This window comes from Emydura macquarii, unplaced genomic scaffold (genome assembly GCF_026122565.2).
Source record: "Emydura macquarii macquarii isolate MOO-44397 ecotype Brisbane River unplaced genomic scaffold, CSIRO-AGI_Emac_v2 contig_2768, whole genome shotgun sequence".
Classification (NCBI taxonomy): domain Eukaryota; kingdom Metazoa; phylum Chordata; order Testudines; family Chelidae; genus Emydura; species Emydura macquarii.
The window spans coordinates 37610919-37622201 of record NW_027132905.1 but is presented as its reverse complement, the minus strand read 5'-3'; positions in this window follow the sequence as shown (position 1 = coordinate 37622201).

Sequence of the window (11283 nt, the reverse complement as noted above, 5' to 3'; positions counted from 1 at the left end):
TCCTCAAAGTCCTGCTTCAACACACAAGCCACATTCAGGGACGGCTTCTACACTGGGGAGCCATGGGCTCAGAATGAAAGGAGAGGAAGGAAGCAAATCTGTATTAAACTGCAGCTCTCAAACTTTTCCAAGAGGAAGAAATTGCTAGATTTGTATGTACTTACTGGGTTTTCTTTTTTAAATTAACCAGCTTTATTTATTCACTTAGAATTCTGATAACTTGGAGGCATAGTATTTAAAGCCCTAAAATTCTTTAATGTGATTTAAATGCAAGGGGAAATCGAGCCATTCTGTTAATGAATTTCAAATGTGAAGGAGTAGGGGACATGGCTTGGTAACATATTAATAATATTTCCTATTGTCAATACTCTCCTGTTGCATCAACTTTAAAAACAAAACAAAACAAACCTCACAGTGGCTGAAGGTCCGCTGAAATAGGAAATAATACTCCTGGGATTCAAGTTCCTTTGTGATAGAAAGCAAGCAATCTGTTTACATCCTTAGAAATAGTTGAGAGCATTTTGGTTATTCACTGCTAATGGAATTCTGCTTTTAATGCATCTTCATAATGGAGTTGAGTGGAAAATAGATGTGATTCTGTAAAATATTGAGTTTCTCCTGAGAGGGTTCTGAGCACCTTCAATTTCCTTTACATCATGTGGAATGTAAGGGAGCAGCATATGGTAGGGTGAGGCCCAATGAACAGGGTACAGGATGTTAAGTGTGGGGGAAAAAACAGACTGCATAGGTAGATCATCTCCATGACATTGGTGAAAGAACAGTGCCTGGAATCAGTGCACAGTTTAACTTCACACCCTGTCTTGGTCTGGATTAGATCAGACTGGGTTGTTCTGAGAACTCTATTCTAAACTATGTTCCTTCAAACTAAACTAGTGCTGGGAAGTGATGGATGTATCCAGGCCCGGCAGCTAGATGGAAAGATAAATGGGATGGGACATTCTACAGTTCTTCAGAAAACCAGGTACTTATCCCTCTTCTCCCATTTGGGCATGCCTGAGGCAGGGAGGAATGCCATGAACCTAATTAATCTGTCGTGAACTCCAAGGCTCTCTGATTAGTATTAGATGCTGCTTTTTGCCCAGTCAGCAGAGTGACATTTCCTATCTTCAATATCTTTAGACTCCCTCTTCCCCCTCCTCCCCCCCATCTGCTTCAAGGTAACATCACTTACTGCCTTTTCCCTAAAGTGCTGCAGACTGTGAAATTGCGCACCATCCACTTTCTAGTACCCTTCCCCTCATTAGCCGAAGCGTTGTGTGTTTTTTCTCCTCTTCGTGTTATTGAAAGCTGTGAAAATGAGGGTAAATGTCCTTGCCCATAATTCTGCTGCAATCTGTATCAAGTGTATTTTCAAGAACATCTCAATACTTCATTAAATGCAAAGCTTCTATCTGAGAGAGATCAACTGCACCCTAAATCATGAAGACAATCAACTGTAACTCTGCATTGCAAGTCTATATTAACATGGGTCCATTAAATGAATGGGTTAAGGAAGCCCCCATTTCCAAAGGGAACATTATAGCCACCATTGCATTGCCTATCTGCAGAGAAAATAACGTTATGTCTGAACACTCAGAAAACGTAGACCATCCTTTTAGGATTCAGTTGCTTTTCGGACTTTGAACACAGGAAAGAAAACAAGAGATCACTTTTGTCCTCTCAGAAGATAGATTGAAAGAAATAAAATCCACTAAAGATTTCCAAGAACACTTTTTTTCAAAGTCACCTAGACAAGAACTGAAAAAAGATACAACTTATATTTCCATTTCTTCTGGATATTTGTTGATTTTTATATACAACTATACATGCACAAGAATAATTTTCATATTGGAATGCTATATGTATTTGATAAGAAGTTTAATCTATTATTCTGCATTTCTATTATCCATTTTGAGGCTTTTAACTATGTAAGAAAAATACATTTACAAAATTCAAACTTGTTTTAAAAATAAAAATTTTGTTTTATCTGGGGCTCATGTCTGTTCTTTTTCCATTTAAAACCCACTAAGCAACCAGTTTGCAATAATCTGACACCTAAAGCTTTGAAAGCACAGGACAGAAAGTGCACATGCACAAAGAAGGAAAGAGGAACCAGTCCTTCTACTTTCTCCAAGATCTCCTGGAGGATTTCTGTGGTTTAGATTCGTACCTTGCAAACTTCCTTGCTGGGCTCCTGCGGCCGTGCCCCGGGGTATTGCAGCAGGAGCCCAGCAGGTACCAAATTGTGATTTAGAGCCCTTTTCCTGCCTGGAGGGTGAGGCAGCCTCTAGGGGGTGGAGAAATGGTTGTGCTACATGCCACAGAAAAACCCTGAAAAATGTGTAGATCTTTGTGTGGTGTTTGGGATCACTTTTGCCCTTTGTGAAAGGGCTTGCTTGCTTCTTAAGTTGCGTGCATCGCTCCCATTAGTGTTGAGGGGAGAGCAAACTTCATAAGAGATTAAAATATTATGAAAAAAATATGGTTCTAAACATCAAAACCAGTATGAATCCATCCACCCTATCAGAAACAAAAGGGAAACAATTCAGGTTTTCTTCCATCAGAATTGCTATTGCAGTAGCTCTTAGGGACCCCCATCAGGGTCACATTCTGCTGAACACAGTACACACACCTAATCAGAAATGTTCCCTGTGGCAAAAAGCTTCATCTCAGAATACGAGAAGATAACAGGGCGATACAATAAACAGATGCAGGAGGTGGTGTTTTGTTTTTAACTGTTACTTTGTTTCTAGACCAGTGGTTCTAAACCTTTCCAGACTACTGTATCCCTTTCACAAGTCTGGTTTGTCTTGCATACACTAAGATTCACTTCACTTAAAAACTACTTCTTACAAAATCAGACATGAAAATACAAAAGTGTCTCACACACTATTACTGAAAAATTGCTTCCTTTCTCATTTTGTCTGTATGAAATTTTAGTTTGTACTGACTTTGCTAGTGCTTTTAATGTAACCTGTTGTAAAACTAGCAAATGTCTAGATGAGTGGATGTACTCCCTGCATGACCTTTGCTTACCCCCAGGGGTAGGCATATCTTTGGCTGAGAACCACTGTTCTGGACCATCGACCTGATTCCTCACTTTTGTCCCAATGTAAATGAGGAGGAGCTCCATTAAAAGCCACAAAAGTTACCTTTCTTGTACCAGTTTTACATTTGTGTGTCAGACCCCAACTGGGAGGTAGCTGGGTTTTTTTCCTTTTATTTTGTTTTTATTACCAGACTAAGTCTTCATTTAACCACAAGAGGCTTAGAAAAAACTCGGAAGCTGTTGTTTATGTGACTCAAACCATAATACAAAGCAATTTTGTTTCTCATTTACAAATTTGAAAATTGAGATATGCACATATTATCAAGTTTATATTTTGGGTCTCAATAAAAGAACTCTATTTTAGGGGGGAAACATCTTTCCCCAGTGTAACCGCAATGTTCTGTTTTGTACTGCTATTAATTGGTGGCAAACTGTGAAATTCACAATTTCATTATGATTAACTTGTGAGGTCTGCAAATTGCTTTTTTTTTTTTTTTGTTTGGTTCCTTTCCTAATTTAAATTTTTAAAAAAGAAAGAAGAAATCACATGGGGGTAATGCCCAATGGGGAAGTTGTGCTTTCATCAGCAAAGTGTGTCAGTCAGGCACTGATGCTCTGGATGGTGCAAAATCCCAGTTATGTATTTTATACACCTGAAAAGTTCCAGTTGGAGCAATATGCAGCAGATGCCTGTTAAATAGCAGGTTACCATGAACACAGCATCCTGGTGTTCCAGTCTTTGCGCTGGCTCCTCAGAGACAATTCCAAGTCCTCCATGGATTTGGCCCAAGCTGCCTGAGGGACTGCCTCATGCTCCATAATCAGCACATTAATCAATAGGGAAGCAGCCAGCTCATGACAAGGGTGAGAGAGAGAGTGCAGTTTTGTAGAAGGGTCCCCACTGTGGATCTCATTCCCCAAGAGATAAGTGACCCACACTGTCTATAAACTCATAGGGCCACCTCTCTTCCTGCACAGGTATAGACAGAGAGACAATAACTGTCATTTCTGTTTATGCATACTTGGGAGAGGCCACGATACTACATTGATAAGGGCCTTATAAATCGCTAGATAGACACAATGGGTTCTGAGGCATGTGCTCATAATACTATTGATTAAATTAGTTTCCCAATGTGTCATTGACATCACTAATCTCCCTAAGAAATTGTATTCAGTGATTTGCAATTGCATATAATGGCTAAGGCAGAGAAATTATTAGATACGCTTATAAATCTCCCACAGATTTTTGCATGGTTTAATGAATGATACCTTTACTGCTTTGACTCATCCCTACGCTTGCTGAGTTTGTACAGCCACTGATTTTAGTTGGAGTTTTATGGTAGTGCTATGCCATTCTGAAAATGTATGGGTCAATGTATTCCTACTGAAAACAAACAAATAAATGGCTAGGCTTTCGAGATTAAGTATATTCTCTCCCTTGAGATCTGTCAGTGGTGCCCAACTTCTACGTCATTTAGAACCTCCGATAGGAGAGATGGGCCAGAACTAAATTCCAGCATCCCTGAATTCAAACAGTGCTCCTCGGACCCATCTCTTTCTAAGTCCCACTCACATTTTCTCAGCAGCAGATGTTGGTGTTCTATAAATTATGGATAGGGATGACTAGAACTTGCTGTGTCGCCTACTGGGACTGGGCAGGAAGTTTTCTTTAGCTGCGTTTACCCTACATTTAATAAAAAGTTATCTTCTTAGAAATGTTATGCAGGGGAGTAGCTACTGTTAGACCAAAGCAATTATCTGGACTGTAAGGAGAAAATGTGCTAGTTTAAGAGTATTCCTCTACCAACAAGATAGCAACAACTACCTCCACTTTGATAAACGCGAGGGACATTTTTAGTGAAGGAGTTGATTTTCACTCCATGCTTATCATTAGATTACAATGCAATTGAATTCAGCACAGTTTAAGTTCCTGTTTTATTTAGTGAGTTTCCTGGCTTTGGAGTCATGAGCACTCCCTGGGAAGAGGACAGCAGTGTGCATTTGATGTAGAAAGCATAAATTTAGCTTCAGACATGTCCAGCAAATTTCTCATTTTTTTGAGAGAAATAAATATCAAGCAAATACTATTTTTATCCTTATGTGGACTGATCAATACAATTTTTCATCCTCTCCTAAAATAGAACCAGCATTGCATCTCTAAAACCTCATTTTGCCATTTGTCATTAAATTATATTAAAAGGGCTTTTATGTTAGCTCTGAAGTGGGTGCTTTTTATTCCAACCACACTTTCTTCTTTATCACCAGATCCTACTCTCCATGAAGCAAACTCCTTACTTGTGTGCCCAGCAATGGAAAGCAGTTCAGTTATTTCCATCGTAAGGATCTTAAACCCCTTTAAACTTGACAGGATGTTATTTATAGACTAATCTGAATGACACAAAAATAACCCCAAAAATCTTGTGAGTAAAAATGTCACTTGCCGTTAACTGATGGCTATAACAAAAGCTGTTTGCTTTTGAATTCCCCTCCCCCCCCTCCAGCTTTCTGGGAATAAAAAGAGTTTCAGTGATGGGCAAAAGCCAACTTGTCTGGAACGGTGCAAAATTTTCAATTACTCTGAGGAGATGTATGTTTTCCATTACAGTTTTCAGCACCATTAGTTTAGTTACAGAGACAGGCATGTGAATTGCACATGTATTCTTATAAGTCATCAGCAATTACCTCTTTAGAAATGGCCCTGTTTCTCTTGCAGTTTACCAATTACTCTGATGGTAAAGGTCTTTTAAAAGAAGTGTGCTTAGTGTAATGTTATGCTTCTAAAATACCATCCTCAGGTAATGGAATTTCCTTTCCAAACTCCGCTGTGATTTCTGACCAACGTGCTGGTTATGCTGGTAGGTTGTCTCTTGCCGTTCGATTGATGGCGCTAGGGCCCAAATTCCCCTCTTGCAATTGTAATCCTGCTGGGCAGGGCGTTCCACAGCCAAAGACAGACTATGCCCTAAAAAGCCTATGCTCTAAACAGACTAAAAGGTGGGCGAAAGGAGTGTGGTTATACCATGTTACAGACTGGGAGCCAGAGATATGAAGTGACTCACCTAAGTTAGTCTGTGGCAGACTCAGGAACAGAACTCCCATCGCCTGAGTCCTGGGCCAGTGTCTTAACTCAAGCCCCTCTTTCTGTATATTGATTATGGGCCTGGGACGCCAGCGATACTTGGGGGGTGGGGTTGAGGGTGGAGGGCACGCTTCCACAGATGGTGCAGGTTTTGTGAGGAAAAATACCCAAAACTTTGTGCACTCCTGTGAATCTCTTGAGGTTCTCCCTCTCCTCACCAATTCTCCTTCCCTCCACCCACTAGCCCTATGCTGGACACTTTGAGTGCATGCTCGAGGGATGTCCCAGAGTGCACACATAGGGAACATCCCACCAGAGTCTAGGTCTGCAGGGGGCTTCATTTTAAAATGGTGGAAGGTAGGGGACAGCAGTGGATGCAGGTGGGGACCAGAACAGAGAATGGAGTTTCAACCAAAGAAGCAGAAGTTTAGAACTAAATTGGGTGGATTTATTTCAAACTGAGAAGAATCTGAACTGAGCCTGAAGTTCAGACTGGGGGCTATGGGTTCAGATAAGGAGGAGGAAGGTTTTTGTAGGGGAAAGAGCTTACACAGCTCCCCAAACATCCGTGGTGTGACGCTGTAACCAAAAAGAGGGGTCTGGCTGTCTTTTGAAGTGTTATCAGGCAAAGCCAGCTGTTCAGGCAGGGATGTATCAAGTCTAGCAATTGGCTTGCATGGGTTACTGTGGCCACAGAGACGGGCAAGCCATTGGCTCCTCTGGTAACTCTTATACCAGAAGAAAGGTCTGGTAAAAGAGAGTGAGGGGCAGCAGAGGAAAGTTCAGCTCTGTGCTTGCTAGTCACCCTGCTGGGCTCTGGCCTGGACACATGAGGGGCCTGGTGTGAACCTTATCTGAGGTATTATTGACACACGCTCACTCATGTCACAGCAGGGGGGGAGGTCAGAAGGTGGCTCCTCTAATTGGATGAGTCAGCTCTCAGGACTCAGCAGTCCCTTGGACAGACACTAATTAACTGCTTCTTTTCCTGAGATTTTAGCGAGTGGAAACATTTCGGCCATCCCTTCCTGCATCACACCTGGCTAACCCCAGCTATTACCTCCTTCCTTCTAAGAGCACTCAGGGACGTGTTCCATCAAGACCACATCCAGCCAAACTCGGTACGTATGCATGCATATTTTCACTATTCTTTATGATAGATCTTGTGCAGATAATGCACCCTTCCCGCTGCAGAGAGAACTTGCATAGTTTAGTCACCTCCTCCCCCAGTCAGCTGTGTTTTTTAAGGGAAAGGCAACAGCTGTGCCTCGTGTTAGCAATCAGGGAAACACTCTACACTCACACTTGCCAATGGATGACAATTGGTATCTTCCCTTCTGCTCTCCCTTCCCCTGGTGACTTGTGAGAAAAAAGAACCTTGCTGGACCAATGACCTGCATATCCTGTTCTTCTGTGGGGTTTTTCTTGTCACGAGGGCTGAGGGTGTTTCTGGGATCCATAAACAGCAGATATTCCTTTTAATTTGGCAGAAAATTCTGTCAGCAAACTTGGGGTACATGAAATCAGAACTGAAATCTCAAACATTCTCTTCCTTTCACATCTGGCACTGTTTGCAAAGTAAACTAATAATTCTGTAACTAGAATAAGGAATTCAAGAAGCAAAAGAGAATCTAAGACCACTTACACTGACCATATCATTTACTTGTTCTGCTTTTGAAGTAATTTCTTTGCCCATTTCCCCCCCACACCACCATACACACACATTCCTTTTAAACATGCATTAGCCCAGTCACAATAGTGCAGTGAGGAAATAAGCAAAGTCTTACTCTATCAGGGCACAGCACAGTCTGATAGCTCAGCCAGGCGGCCTAGTAAATAAATAAACAAGTAAAGTATATTTAGAACTCTACCGATTTCTTTCTCTAGTTTTTGAAATTGGAAGGAAAGAGACATTATTAAGCCCAAGTATGGAAAAGCTGCCTACAAGATTTCCACTTAAAGGAACAAGCTTGCTGAAAGAATATGATCCACACATCAAACCAGGACAGCTTTAGGAATAGGAAGTCATTTAAATGATACTAGAAAACATTTTAAGGATGAATTTCCAGTGCACCAAAAGGAAATTGCTATATAAAAAAAAGGATGCTGGATGAACACATTTTTCTTTTTGTGCAGTCTGAATACTGCTTGCTTCATCAAGAGATATATGAGTAAAGGCTAAGTTCTGTATGACTGTGACTTACTTCCAGGAGAATTGTGCACAAGTATCAGAAGGCAGAGTGTGGCTCTGAGGGCTTGTCTTCCTGCAAAATTAACTTGCATCACGCCTTGTGTTGCTCTAACTCAAGTCTCATTCACACACACACAACCACTTAACCTGAGTGTGGTGATGGTGGCACTTTTGATGCAAGTTGTCTGGCCTGTCAGGGGGCACAGGCTACAGCTGGACTTAGAACAACTTGTCAGCTGCTAATATGCCCACGCTATGCATTTCCAGTGTTGTTTCACAGTGTGGCTGCTCGAGTGAAGTTAGAGCCTACGCTGATTTATCTACACTCACTTTGACTTCACTGCAGAGTTAAGTCAAGTTGAAGGAGTAGAAGGAGCCCCGGGTCCATTGTGCCATGCCCCCACCTACTCTTTGTTCAAATAAATCCTCCTCAGGACTTGCTTCTTCCACAAAGTCAGCCATCACTAACTCACATCACTGAAATGCCAACAGTTTGGTTTGCCTGGACACATTAATGAATTCTGATTTAAATGAAGGATCATGTTAGCTCTCTTAGTCACTGCATTGTACTAAGAGTCCATGTTTTGCTGGTTTCCACTATGACCCATAAGTCCCTTTCAGAGTTGCTTTTTGAAATAGAGTCTCCAGTCCTGTAAGGGTGACCTTCATTCTTTGTTCCTAGATGACCTTGCATTTGGCTGTATTTAAAAGGCATGTGGTTCAGATGAGCCCAGTTCACCAAGTGATCCACATCACTCTGTAAAACTGACCTGTCCTCAGTGTTTACCACGCCACCAATTTTTGTGTGATCTGCAAACTATGCCGGCAATGGTTACCCATTATTTGTGATGGTGTGCGTGTGTGTAGCTGTACTGGACACCAGTGCTCTATCTCCTGTGTACTACACTATCCCTTCCACTTTGCTTTACCACATTTATCTCCAGCTGTTGGGCGGGTGATGACAACCTTCTTGTGGTCTGCCCTGAGAGGTGCTAAGGCACATCCAATGTAATCAAATCAGTTTGCGAAGTCCCACATCCAACAGCCTAGGAAATACTATTTGGATGATAGCACCTTCTTCACCAACAGCTGCCTCTCCATTCTTCTTCATGGTCCTGCACTGGTCATGCCATGAGCAGAGTCGGACTCCTACACACTCTTGTCTCTGGGGAGCAGCTGAGTGCCGTGCTCTGCACCTGCAATGTTTGAATGTCAGTCTCCACTGTCTCTGTTCTGCTCACAGCTCCCACTTGCCTTGCCTGTAATCAAACCTGCACTGGCTGCCTTTCTCAGGGTTTCCATTGGCTTTGTGACCCTGCCCTTGTCCCTGCAGAAACAAGGTTGTATTTAATTTACTGGTTTATTTTGAGGTTTTTCCAGATTTCCTTTCCACCCATCCCTCCCTCCTCACCCACTATTGCGGTGTTGGGTGCACCTCCCAGACACTATTGATTTTGCATCACAAAGCCCTTGTGAAGTTGGGATTTTGCAGATGGGGAAAGAACTGCAGGGAGATTCAGATGAGAAGTCCAGTGCCGTGGTGGTTTCCCTGGGAGCCACATGGCTACCGCCCTTGGTCAGCTTTGCAAATTTCAGCCTAAATGACCTTCCCAAGGTCACACACAGCATCTGTGGCAGAGCTGGGAATTGAACCCAGTTCTCCAGAATCCCAGCCCACTGCACTAAGCACTTCCTTTTTCCCAGCATGTGTCTGTGGTAATTAGCCTTCTCCCTCACATTCTGTTCAGAGCGGGTCTCTTCCCAGAACACCTTCTTTGCTTCAAAGCATGTGGCCCCCTGGTTATTTATGCCTCTTTCCCCTCTCAGTCCATTCTCCCTTCCCGCTTGACCCTGCATTGACATCACATACAGATTTTCCTTGCAAAGAACCCTGGACGTGAACAGCATGCTTGCAGAAATGGATTGCAGTGGGACTTTGCATCGAAAGCAATGTGTAATAGCTGCTACATGGTTTTACATAGGAAGATGCTCCAGGGGAAATACATTGTCAGTTGCTTCTAGAACTTCTAGCGGTTTGTTTATGACATTCGCTTTATGGGCAGCAAACGGATAGAATTTCACAGAATCAGTGGCCAGATTTAGCACTGATTTAAATTCACTAAAGCAAGGGAATTCTCTGTGTTAAGGCTTTCTCTCTGCCCCTGCTGTGCCTCGGCCTTCCAGTTTCTTGGGAATGTGAGGCCTGCTCTGAGGCTTCCTGGGAGAGGCTGTATGAGCTGCATCACTTGGGAACCTATTGGAGGAGCTCTGGGCAGAGAGACGTTGCCTTTGCTTGGCTTGAGCAGGGCCGCGAATGAAGGGCGGTGTGAGGTTACAGCAGTGCTCAACCTGGGATGCTCTGCAATGATTCTGTGGCCCCTACCTCCCCCACTCTCACCCCAGTCTGCTCCACAGCCCTGCAAACACCTCCGAAATGACAGGTTGCTCCAACTCTTCCTCAGCATCTTCCTTTCTCCCCATCTGCCCCCTTCCCAATACTTTCCCTCTCTCTCGTGGGGTGAGGAATGAGAGGCATCAGGTAATACCATCCGTATCCTCCACTGGAGTTTAGTTTAAATGTAACGTTGCAACAAGGCAGAATGCTTTTCTCTTCTAGGAACCTGGGGCCGTACCTCTTGACTTGGGTCCCAGAAGAAAAGATGTATACTGGCTCCAATCTGGCACATCACAGAGCTGCCATGCAAGTTCATGTAGCTGGCAAGGTCTCCTTGAGAGATGCCCACAGCCAGCATAGAAAGGGGGGTGCGGGTCAGGAATGAGGTGAACCGGAAAAGCCATGTTGAGCTTCCAGGACAAGAATTCTACCGTACCACGCCCATCTCTGTGGTGTGTGAATGCCTTCCAGAGTCCGTTAAGTGATGTGAATTACATCTGTCATGTGTGGGTCATTCTGTCAGTCTCTCTCCTCCTCTCCAGGGGGGTAAATTGGGGGTGGAGTCTGTT